This window comes from Lissotriton vulgaris, chromosome 6, assembly GCF_964263255.1.
Source record: "Lissotriton vulgaris chromosome 6, aLisVul1.2, whole genome shotgun sequence".
Taxonomy (NCBI): domain Eukaryota; kingdom Metazoa; phylum Chordata; class Amphibia; order Caudata; family Salamandridae; genus Lissotriton; species Lissotriton vulgaris.
In genome coordinates, this window is record NC_141694.1 from 494142717 (window position 1) to 494155464 (window position 12748).

Consider the following 12748-nt stretch of genomic DNA (forward strand, 5'->3'; position numbering starts at 1 on the left):
GTTTAAGGCTAAAAGTAAACCTACTGATTGCATCTTCAAATCGCAATCCCAAAAAATACCTCAAAATGTTCCAAAGTAATGAGTAGAGGCAATGATGTTTGATTTCCTGCATATTTTTCCACTCATGAAAAAAACAGTTTTCCTGTTCGTGGTGAGTAGAATTTAGTGATTAGACCTAAACCTATTTTCATGTCAAAATTTGATTTTGCACACCTTCAGAGAGAATGGTGTTAGGACCCAGAATAAAATGGAATGAAAGATTTTAAAAACTATTTTATGCTTTTTCGACTTCACAAACTGACAGGCCCACGAAAACCTATTGGCAAAAGTTTGGGTAAGCACTGGAAATCTACAACAATTACAGCTCCAGCTGTGTACTACTCCTTCCCAAACGTGCATAGGCATTTTTCCACTATTTCATAAATCAACCCTAATAACTTGCGCAGAAATGTACCTTTCCAGTTTTTTTCTGTACATCACCATGCTCTCTGAGTTTGTTCCCTTCCTTTTTGTACCCAGAAAGGTACCTATTCCTGCCTTTTTGCAGAAGAAAGTTTACAGGCAAAATATTTGACTGCTATTAACCAGATTCTCAAAAACTGGTGTAACAGTAGGTGTGACTTACTCTTGTATTAATGTTGGTTTACTCCTAAAATTCAGACGTAAGCCAGGAGTCATGGTTTCCTTCTGGAATTCAAGAAGCCGTGAGTAGGTAACACAAACTCTTGGCAAATTAGCCTTAAAGTGTTTATGGACACCCACAAACGCACGATTTCATTACAGTTCTCATCTCCACTGCCCATCCATAGTTCCACATTTTGTGCCCATAACCCTGATCCTGTAATGGAGGGAATCCCAACAGATTGCCAGAATGATACCATGAAAATCCATTGATTCTAACTCTGTGAAATTGCTTTTTACCCTAGTTTGCAGGGTGAACTAAGTTAAACTGGAATACCATTTGTGAATTAGGTCATAACAGTTTTATATTACTGCTAGGATCGCATTTCAACATTCCACATTACAGAAACAGATGATAAATATGATGTTTCGCAGTGAGAGCATCAATGTTTGCTTGTTGGTGAAATGGGCCTGAAGAAACATTGGTATAAAGCATTCCATTAGTATTTGCATGATTTAAATGCAATAACATTGACCGCTGGTTCTAGATGACCAGCTATAGGGTAAAGTAGTTATACTCAATGCTTACACTTGGCATCTTAACATACAAAAATGTTTACTTTGTGAACTAATTTAAGATATTTTTTATTCTTTTTCAGTTTCATCCTTGTCTTCAGTTGCTTGATTTTGTCTGTGTTTTCTACAATCAAAGAGCACCAGGATCTTGCTGCACATTGTCTCTTCATTCTGGTGAGTTAATCATCATCCTGAATCAAAGGTGTGCTAAGAACTGGCATAACATATTATGTTACGTTATGGTATGTTATGTTATTTTATGTTATGTTATGTTATGTTATGTTATGTTATGTGTTTGTTCAATTTCTGTCTAAAAGGCATTGAATTGAAAGAGGTATCCCTTTCTATATGTTTTCTGTATAATTAAAAAAAGAATGATCACCAAAAAAAGTAGCTCTAGTTCTGGGTGTATTTAGCCCAAAAAGTTGTCTTAAATATCTAGAGCCTTTGTGCCACTACACTGCTTCAGCTATGAAGTGAGGGAACTGTTGATAGTTTGCAGGGTGAACGATTGATCACCATTGCTTTAGAATCCTTTGGTGTACTGGAAGCCAATGTAATTGCCTTAGGATGGGGCAGATGTGATGTTGTTTGGAGGTTCAAGTTGGCAAGTGGACTGCCGCGTTTTGGCCCAGCTACAGCTGGTTCAAGGTTTCGGCAGAAGCTGACTAGAAAATGTAATTGCCATAGTCTAGCCCAGATTGAATTATAGCACGTAGCACAGCAACAGGATGACACATATTTATATAGGGAAGAATATTTTGATTATTTTAAAATAGTAGAAACAAGTGCTTGCTGTTTCATGGCTTGTGAACCAAACTGTACATTTTGATCCAAGGAAATCAGATTAGGAACTTCATTTGAACAGTCTTTAAGAGAACAGTTATAGCCCTACAACTCTCTTGTATGCAGAATGTTTTCTACCTCCTTGTCATTTATTTATTCATTAAGAAGTCTTGCGATGTGCTATGTCTGACATTTCAATTATAGTACAGGAAGGGATGGGAACACTGAACATTCTGAAGATGGAGTGGGTAGGGGAGGACGCATCCAATCAGAAGGGAAGAGCGTACAGCTCATGATCTACCTAGCAAGTGAAGTGCTTTCAAAGCAGACTTATTATGATCTATCTTGGCTAAATAAATGTTTGTTTTTGCGGTTTCTGAAGCCTGTAATTTAAAGTTATATGGAGGCCAGTATAAATGATGTTCCAGCAATCCAGAAGGGATTGAAGGGTACTACTAAGCTGCTTACAATGACCAGACAAGTGTAATTGTGATATTCATAAAGTATGTCCATAACTGGAGATTAGACCCTTTTACAAATGGTTTTACTGCAGGGTTATTCCCATTTTGTTTAGCTTCTTCCTCATATTTTTCCCAACATGTTTCTGTTGGCTTTAAGACTCTGGGCACTTTACCACTGTTGATCGGTGCTAAAGTGCATATGCTCTCTTTGTAAATTGTCATTATGATTGGTTATCCATGAATAGCATATTTTATTTACTGGTAAGTCCCTAGTAAAGTGCACTGTGTGTCAAATTCTACTAGTGGGTTTGCAGCACTGATTGGGCCACCCACACAAGTAGCCTGTAAATGTATCTCAGACCTGCCAGTATAGTGTCTGCACGCGCAGTTTTAAACACCTGCCAAGCCCTAACCTTCCCTTTTCTTACATGTAAGGCACCCCTCAGGTAGGCCCAAGGTACCCTCAGGAAAAACAACAAGTGATGGACTGAATGTGGATCAATGTCACACACTCCCCCAGTCAAAAGATCTGGGCCCAAATCCATCGTTTTTTTGCACTCCACACCACCCTGGGTTAGACAATGGCGATATGCAAATCAGCTCTGACCCTGTTGCCCCATGGGAACAGTCCAGTCCGAACTACAAAGGCCATGTCCTTCCCAGAACGGAATCAAGCATCCGAGGACCGGACCGGTTTCGAGGTAACACCTCTCATCAGCCCGGCTAGCTTGACTCCAAGTGGTGTGGAGTGCCTGGGACCCACGTCTGGGCATCCCCAGCGCACTTACGGCGGCAATTGCAAAAACAACAAGTGATGGACTGAATGTGGATCAATGTCACACACTCCCCCAGTCAAAAGATCTGGGCCCAAATCCATCGTTTTTTTGCACTCCACACCACCCTGGGTTAGACAATGGCGATATGCAAATCAGCTCTGACCCTGTTGCCCCATGGGAACAGTCCAGTCCGAACTACAAAGGCCATGTCCTTCCCAGAACGGAATCAAGCATCCGAGGACCGGACCGGTTTCGAGGTAACACCTCTCATCAGCCCGGCTAGCTTGACTCCAAGTGGTGTGGAGTGCCTGGGACCCACGTCTGGGCATCCCCAGCGCACTTACGGCGGCAATTGCAAAAACAACAAGTGATGGACTGAATGTGGATCAATGTCACACACTCCCCCAGTCAAAAGATCTGGGCCCAAATCCATCGTTTTTTTGCACTCCACACCACCCTGGGTTAGACAATGACGATATGCAGATCAGCTCTGACCCTGTTGCCCCATGGGAACAGTCCAGTCCGAACTACAAAGGCCATGTCCTTCCCAGAACGGAATCAAGCATCCGAGGACCGGACCGGTTTCGAGGTAACACCTCTCATCAGCCCGGCTAGCTTGACTCCAAGTGGTGTGGAGTGCCTGGGACCCACGTCTGGGCATCCCCAGCGCACTTACGGCGGCAATTGCAAAAACAACAAGTGATGGACTGAATGTGGATCAATGTCACACACTCCCCCAGTCAAAAGATCTGGGCCCAAATCCATCGTTTTTTTGCACTCCACACCACCCTGGGTTAGACAATGGCGATATGCAAATCAGCTCTGACCCTGTTGCCCCATGGGAACAGTCCAGTCCGAACTACAAAGGCCATGTCCTTCCCAGAACGGAATCAAGCATCCGAGGACCGGACCGGTTTCGAGGTAACACCTCTCATCAGCCCGGCTAGCTTGACTCCAAGTGGTGTGGAGTGCCTGGGACCCACGTCTGGGCATCCCCAGCGCACTTACGGCGGCAATTGCAAAAACAACAAGTGATGGACTGAATGTGGATCAATGTCACACACTCCCCCAGTCAAAAGATCTGGGCCCAAATCCATCGTTTTTTTGCACTCCACACCACCCTGGGTTAGACAATGGCGATATGCAAATCAGCTCTGACCCTGTTGCCCCATGGGAACAGTCCAGTCCGAACTACAAAGGCCATGTCCTTCCCAGAACGGAATCAAGCATCCGAGGACCGGACCGGTTTCGAGGTAACACCTCTCATCAGCCCGGCTAGCTTGACTCCAAGTGGTGTGGAGTGCCTGGGACCCACGTCTGGGCATCCCCAGCGCACTTACGGCGGCAATTGCAAAAACAACAAGTGATGGACTGAATGTGGATCAATGTCACACACTCCCCCAGTCAAAAGATCTGGGCCCAAATCCATCGTTTTTTTGCACTCCACACCACCCTGGGTTAGACAATGGCGATATGCAAATCAGCTCTGACCCTGTTGCCCCATGGGAACAGTCCAGTCCGAACTACAAAGGCCATGTCCTTCCCAGAACGGAATCAAGCATCCGAGGAACGGACCGGTTTCGAGGTAACACCTCTCATCAGCCCGGCTAGCTTGACTCCAAGTGGTGTGGAGTGCCTGGGACCCACGTCTGGGCATCCCCAGCGCACTTACGGCGGCAATTGCAAAAACAACAAGTGATGGACTGAATGTGGATCAATGTCACACACTCCCCCAGTCAAAAGATCTGGGCCCAAATCCATCGTTTTTTTGCACTCCACACCACCCTGGGTTAGACAATGGCGATATGCAGGTATCCTCAGGAGCAGGGTACCATGTATGTGAAAGGTGAAACATATACTGGTGTGTAACTTGTCCTGATAGTGAAATACTGCGTATTTCGATTTATTACTATTGAAAGGCTATCTGTCCCATAGGCTAACATAGGAGGTACTTTGTAACATCTTACAAATATAACTTTCCATTGGAACAAGATAGAAAAATTGATTTTAGGCTCTCTGAACAAAGAATTTATTAACACATCTTCCTTGGGAGATGGTTTTTACATTGTGTGTTTGAAAATGCCACTTTTAGGAAGTAGCTAACACAAGGAGATGATGGATGGAGCGCTGAAACTTTTCAGACACTCACACCCAGTCACAGATCTTGGTTGAATCCATCATCATTCTTTTGCTCACTTCGCCACCTCAGTTCAGACCCAGCTGCATGCAAATCAGTCTTGACCCTGTGCCTCATGGAAAAGGCTCAGCCCGAACTGACAAGCCAAGTCTTCCCTGAACTGGAAAAAATCATTCTGCGACCCGTTTCTGGATAACACCCTTCATCAGCCAGGCTGGCTTGAATCCAGTGGCAAAGTGAGCAAGGGACCCACATCTGGGCATACCCTGCCAACTTGGGGCGAACAAAGCAATCACAAGGTGATGATGGACAGAGCGCTGAAAATTTTCAGACCCTCACCCCCAGTCACAGATTTGGGTTGAATCCATCATCATTCTTTAGCTAATAAATGTGTTTGCACTTTTAGAAAGTAGGCATTTTCTTATTTAACCATTCTGTGTACCTCTGCTGGCCTGTTTATTGACTGTCTGGTTTTGGAGTGGCTGGGGCTTGGGATGTGCATTCACTCTGGACATCCACTGGGAGGTTGAGGTGTGTCCTGGCTTTCCTGGGTGACTCAGAGCTGATCTGAATAGACATTGGCCGCATTTAGACTGATGGGAGGAGTTTCACTTACAACCGAATGGGCAGTGTCTCCTCTGCATAATGCTGTCTACACCTCCTGTAGTGATACTGCACTAAAGAGGACAGAACTGGTTTGGACTGGGCTCAGAGACCCTTGCTACAAAGGGAAGAAAGCCTAAATGGAGTATACCGTTATCTCAGAGCCAATAAACGATGAGGGTGACTTCACAAACTCTTCGACTTCGCACTGCCTCACCGGAACAGATGCCTAATTGCCTATGCCACAGTCTTCGCCTGCCCTGGACTCGACACATCACCTCCTCATGGACACGATGCCTTGCCTACCCTATGGCCTTGATGTTGACACTGATACCTCACCTCCACCATGATGTGCAATATCCATTGACTTTTTTTCTAAGGTACTGCTATTTGGGGGCTCAATGCTGAGCACCTTGCAGTCGGTGCCGTACTTTAGATTTATGCCTGTGATGACATCATAATAGCCCCAGGTGGAGCTATTTGTTTCTACAGGTGTTATTTTTGCAAGAATCTCTTGGGTTGCCGTAAAAGTTGAAAGAAATTTTTCGGAGAATTTTTTTTTTTTAAGGAATTTGTTTTTTAGAATAACTATAACATAATCCCTCCGGTTGAATTAAAATGTTTATATTTTGTTAAAAACTATGAGGACTAGAACAAATTGAGTTATTATCGCAAACTCGATTTATAATATTAAAGTTTTTTCATTTAATAGTGATGTTATAGTACCCAACTCAAAGATGGCACTACCTCAAAAGGGATGCCAGTCATGTGATTTTCACACGTGACATAGAGGAGGAGGCTCCATGCACGCTACACGATAAAAACTCGTCAACTATGCGAGTCCGCGTTTGATCGAACCGCATAGGAGACAAGACGCCAGAGTAAGCGAACTCTGTGAACCTAATAGTTAAGCGTAAGGCATGAGCAACAGGCATAAGTGAGCGGCTACATTTAGCACGAGTAGTGCGCTAGAGCTCTAATCATCATGGAAGGGGGTGGTATAAGTAACATATGGTATACATAAAAAAGGTTTTGTAAATAAACCCATTACAGAGTGCAGTCTTAGAGGGGTACTGTCTTGAGGGGGAAGGTCAGTTATATATTGACAAAGGCTTACGTTATAACTTTATGGTAAACATAATATGAAAAAAGCCACATGAGAAGTAAGGTCCCTAGTAGTTAGATATTGAGATATGCTGTGAAAATTGCTTAAGTCGGCAATCATAACTCATGTTAATAGCTGGGAAGGGGATCCGTCATAGGTTTATGGTGAGCATAGTGAAATTGTTTTTTTTTTACGAATAAATAAATAGTGCCTTTTCCGAGAAGAGCCCTCTTTAGCAGGCATGGTAGGAATAAATTGTCCCATGCTTATGCTACATTCTATAACAATATGGCATGAATATGAAAATATCACACTATAAATATGGTGACAAATAGTTAGAAATTAAGAGATATTGTGAAAACTACTCTAGCCGACAATTGTAGCGTGCATTTTAATAACTACACTTGTTCAAATCATATGACCATCAGTGTAGGAGCGGTGGAAATGAATATTAGAGCACATATGCCCAACAGATAAATAAAATATTTGTATTAAGCGCATTAATATGTATTGTACTGTATGTAGAAGTGTGATAAGTGAGAGAAACACTTAAGGACTATGTAAACTGTCGCGTGTACCTAAAACCTATGCTTATATTTTTATCATAGCCAAGGATAAGTGCTCTGGTAACAGAACAAACTATTGAGATCAGGTGTATTGAGACCAGGTGAGACTTTGAAATATATAGAATGGAGGACATTGGAAGAGTAATGATAACAGAAGGGTGGTCCTAAAACTTAATCGATCCTCTTTTTATGTATAGGGTGAATCTGATCAGAACTGGATCACCGATTGAATAGGGTAAACCTCATATAGGATCATAAAGGAGATCCATAGGTAAAAAGATTGAGAAATCAATGATAATTACAATCTTGACTACAATAAAACATAGACAGAATAACAATTAGTTTATCCGTATGTCTTTAAGTGCTGTTTTGTTATATGTATATTGGATTTTTGTCATTTTGGTCTTGTTTGGTTTAGATAATAATACCTAATTTTTCTAAACTGGTGTGGTGTCCATTTGTAGTGTTTACACTGTGTTACTGTGTGTTAGGAGTACAAAAACTTTGTAGATTGTCTTTGGGATACGCCTATCTGCTTGTGGCAAGCTACCAAGGGGATGAGCGAGGGTTATCCAAAGTGTATATTCCCCTTACCCGGAATAGAATCGTAGGTCCCTACTAGGACAAAGATACATACCTCTGCCATCTAGAAACCCCGATATCTAACATTGGTTGTCAGCAGTTAGGATTGAAATTGTATGTGTACATGACCCACAGTGATTGGTGTACATCACTAGTTTGTGCAGACCACTACGCAACCACATACTGTGTTTTTTGGTTTTATTTTTGATTGACCATTGATTTATCCACGCACCTTGTCTCTAAGTGGTAAACCAGCGAATGAGGTTGCAGAATTGGAATTTGAGATTAGAATGTTGCCTACATACAATGTGGATTAACTCAAACAATTTAGCAAAAGATTTGGATGCCCAATGAGGAGCGCATCTAAGAAAGAGAAGCTGCAGAAGGCCTTGAGTGCCTGGTTGGAGCCCAGAGAAGCTGGGGAGACAGAATATGCAGATGTGGATATGGTTGTGCCACAAAGGAGCTTTAGGTCTCAGGATCTGCCTTGAGGGAGAGTGCCTTCCAGTCCTGGAAACAGTGGGCCTTCTACTAAGATGTCTCCAGAGGATATGGAGGGAAGACAGAGGGTCAGGGATCATGAATCGAAGGTTATGAGGCTCCAGCTAAACCAAATGGAAGAGAAGAAATTGATATTGGCACATGAGATGAGAATAGAAGAGCTTGATGAGGAGCTTGAGAGTCTCGAGGCAAAGAGTATCCTAGCTAAGAAAAAGGAAATGTGTGTAACTCAAGAACTGTAAGCGGAGTGGCACTAAACGGAATTCCGCAAAATTCCACGGAGTCACCTAAAAACTCGGGAATTCTGCTTCCCTCAGCCCTATGCAGCAGCAGAGTCCCAGAACTGGCTGAGCAGTGTACTGCGTGTTTGTCATGGAGGGTTCTTTCCCCCTTCACCTGACACCCAGACTGCCTCCTGCATTCACCGGCTTGCCTCTGCCTTGGCGATGATCCGTAGTGTTTCTTCTCTAGCCCTGTGCTGCAACTAATGAAACTGTTTTGCTGCAGGACTGGCGAGGACTGTGCATGCGTGTACATGGAGAGTGGAGACCTTAACCAGGTTTCCATTCCCCATGCACGCTCATGCTCAGTCCTTGCGAGTCCAGCAGTGCTTTCAAAGGGTTAGAGCCCAGGAGAAGAATCTAGCGATACCAAAGATGATGATGGACAGAGAGCTTGAGCAAATCAAACACTCACTCCCAGTCAACTAATCTGGGTTTAATCCACCATCATTCTTTAGCTCACTCCACCACCCCAGTTCAGACATGGCCATATGCAAATCAGTCTGACCCTGTGCCTCATGAATCCGAAACCGGTCCTATGATGTTTGTTTCCGGTCCAGGGAAGATATGGTTTGGCAGTTCGGGCTGCACTGTTCCCATGAGGCACAGGGTCAGACGGATTTGCATATGGCCATGTCTGAACTGGAGTGGTGGAGTGAGCTAAAGAATGGTGATGGATTAATCCCAGATCAGTTGACTGGGGGTGAATATTTGATTTGCTCAAATGCTCCGTCCATCATCCCCTTTGGTAAGGAGAAGGATCTGGCAACACAGAGGACAAGGAGACAGCCTGGGCACAGAGAACATTAACCAGAGATTTAGATAAGGACTGGGTAGGAGCAGATTTTCTTTGCTTGCTTTGCAGTAGTAGTGGGCGGCAAACCTCTGGCACATGGTGGAATCAGAGTTTTTTTGCCAAACTCGGCACTTCCAGCTCAAAGCTGAATGGCCAACTCAGCAAACTCCGCTGGTGCAGCAGAGTTTGTCACCCACCCTTACAGTAGACATGCCATGTCCTGGCTGGGGCCTACTTGATGACATGCCCAGCCGCTGTGATGTGTAAGGAGAGTTAGACCCAGGCTTTAAGAGAGAGGTATGGGAAAGCTCTCCTGCCAACTCTAGCTCTGGGGATACTTGGGGTGTGAGCTAATAGGAGGCTGGCTGAGTGGCTTGTTCTGGTTGTGGTGTGTAGAAGCTGTTGCCAATGATGTGAAGTACCTGGTAAGTGTGAGGGAGATGTTTGAAGAGTGCGAAAAGTGTGTGTCCGTGAATAAGGACTCAGTGAAGCTTTTTGAGGTGGTTGGTGATGTGAGTGCTGGGGGAGAAAAGTTGGAGTATGAATCTTGCTGCTGCTTTCTGAATGACCTTGATAAGTTTTGTGAGGTGAGTGGGGATGCCCACATAGACAGTGTTACCTTAGTCAATTTTGCTAGTTATCAGCACCTGGATTTTGAGGGGAAGACTATGGAAGATTGCCCTGAGGAGTTTAGGGGAGAGGGTGTGGAAACAGGAAGAGGCAATGGTGCCAGCTTTGTTGCTCATCAAGAGTTGCTTATCCTTCACTATACTGAGGTGCCTACTTTGATTAGTGGGGTTGGGTGCTTGCCCAAGTTCAGCTGTCCAACAGGCTGTCCAGAGAGCTGTGTCTTCTTGGAAGAGCCCTACTTATGTTTAGCCAGAGATGAGCTTGAGACAGTTGAGCTTCATCTAGTTGGCAACTTCGGACAGGCAGTTGGTGAAGATGGTCTAAGTGTGGGGCATATTGTCGGACAGGGAAAGGATGTGTCGGGTGTCACCTGTAAAGGAGATGATGTTGATACAGTGGGATCTGATTATGCCAGTGAGCAGAGTTGTGTATTTCCCAATGGGACTCTGCAGATTAGGTTGGTGGCTGTGGAGGTGTGAGCTGTCAGGCTGACAGACTGTGTGTGTCCTATGAGGAAGGAGAAAATCTATTGGAGTCGTGGAAGCACTGGATGAGGATGAGGTGTGAGACAGAGTCAAAATGGTGGATCTGTCGCTGTGTCCACCTTAGTCCATGATCAAGTGAATATCATCAGTGGCCACTATGAGGGAGATTTTGGTGCCGTGGGTGGCCACTAAGCCCCATTGATAGGGGTCTAGGAGGTGGTTTATTGAGATTTGTGATCAGCTGGAAAGCAGGGAGATAGGACGATAGTTAGCCAGTATCCTCTGACATTTTTGGAAGTTTTCTCTGGAGGAGAAGAATTTTGGTATGCTTCCAGGTGCCTGGAAGGTGGAAGAAGTGAGGATGTTGCTGAGGAACACAGTGACTGCAGAGCAGATGGGGCTTCAGAGTGGATGGATTGCATAGTTGAAACCGCTTTTGTCTGTAAAGCTGTTTAGTGAGCTTACCCTGTAGTTGCCTGTGATGACCATTCCAATCTGGTTATTTGTGTTTGAGAAGCTTTGACCACTGGTGTTCACATTTTATTTAATATGAGGGTATGGGAAACTTGCACTGTTGTTGATTACACTGTACATTAAAAGGGATGTAAGTTTCTTTAGTGTATTAGGTAAGCTATTACATCTGCTACACATGTTGCGCCTATTAGGTGTGTGTTTTAGGGGATCTTAGACTGGTGCTGCCTTGCTGTGATGTGTGTGTATCTTGAACTACTGCCCTTGTAATGTACTTATTCTATCTTTGAAAGAAGGTATCTAAGCAGATTTACACATTAGTATTCTGTTAGTAATTCCGACACATGAGCATAACCTATTCACTATATAAAAGCAAACCTTTGGCTTTGTCATTGGATGTTTTTTTTTCTTAGTGACCAACAGAAGCTTCAAAAACGTATGTCAATTTAAGTTCTTCAAAGAGGTAAATCAGATATCAGTCAGTCTGTGATGATTTCTTTAAACCTCGTTAAAACACTTTCGGCCAAAGGCTTACGTGTCATGAATAAATAAAATGCCATCGAGGTATCATAATATTGAAAAAACGCATGTTAAACACGAGGCAATTAAAAACGAAGGATACTCATATTGTTATGTATCACACTGTTCGGGTTATTAGGTAACACTTTTTTTCTCACTCCTTTTTCACATTTTATAGGCCTCATGGATTTTATCGGCCACTTTTGCTGTTACATCTGAATTTTGATTTCTTTAAAAAAGCAATAATTTCGTCCACCCTATATATGCTACTATCCGTTATGTCAATCTTTACTATTACTTATACATCATGAGATATCGTGAATAGAGCATGATGAAATGCTGACGCGTTTCCTTTGCTTCCATTGTGGTATTGCATTTCTATGTCACTGCTACACACCAACTTCCCAGTCATGTTCTCATGGCAAGTTATCATCTCTGGACGTCCTGAAGAGCCGCCTTTCTTTAAACCAGTACTGCACAAATGAAGTGTTTCGGATATCTGTCAAGGAAACACTCGTTTCCATATAATTGATTTCAAGTTCTGAGTACCCATTTTTTCGTGTTCACTACTGAGGACTTGCCAGTTCCTTTTTTGCTTTATTGTATAAGGCAGCCTTTGAAGGTGACCCAGGATGGACGTGAGAGACGATTTTCTGCATATCTAATTGTTCGCCATATTGTCTAGCTTTTGCCTCCAAGGGAACTATATAGAAGCACCCGTGCATTCTAACCAGCATTGCTTCAACAGATTACTCTTTAGCAAAACCTGCCTTTTCATGGAATGGTGAATAGCACTTGAGCTTACCCAGCCCTTTACAGACATATAAGCTGCATTGTCTAGTAATGTTCCTG

General features: G+C 43.5%; 1 protein-coding gene across 1 annotated transcript in view; it reads left to right on the forward strand.

Moving 5' to 3' along the window:
- Nucleotides 1–1281: 1281 nt before the first annotated feature.
- The window catches only part of KCNQ5 (potassium voltage-gated channel subfamily Q member 5), an 850222-nt gene continuing 838755 nt past the window's right edge, over nt 1282–12748 (forward strand). The window contains exon 1 of the mRNA XM_086926499.1: nt 1282–1371. The gene's annotated coding sequence lies outside the window, so the exon portion shown is untranslated. The remainder of the gene's footprint in view (nt 1372–12748) is intronic.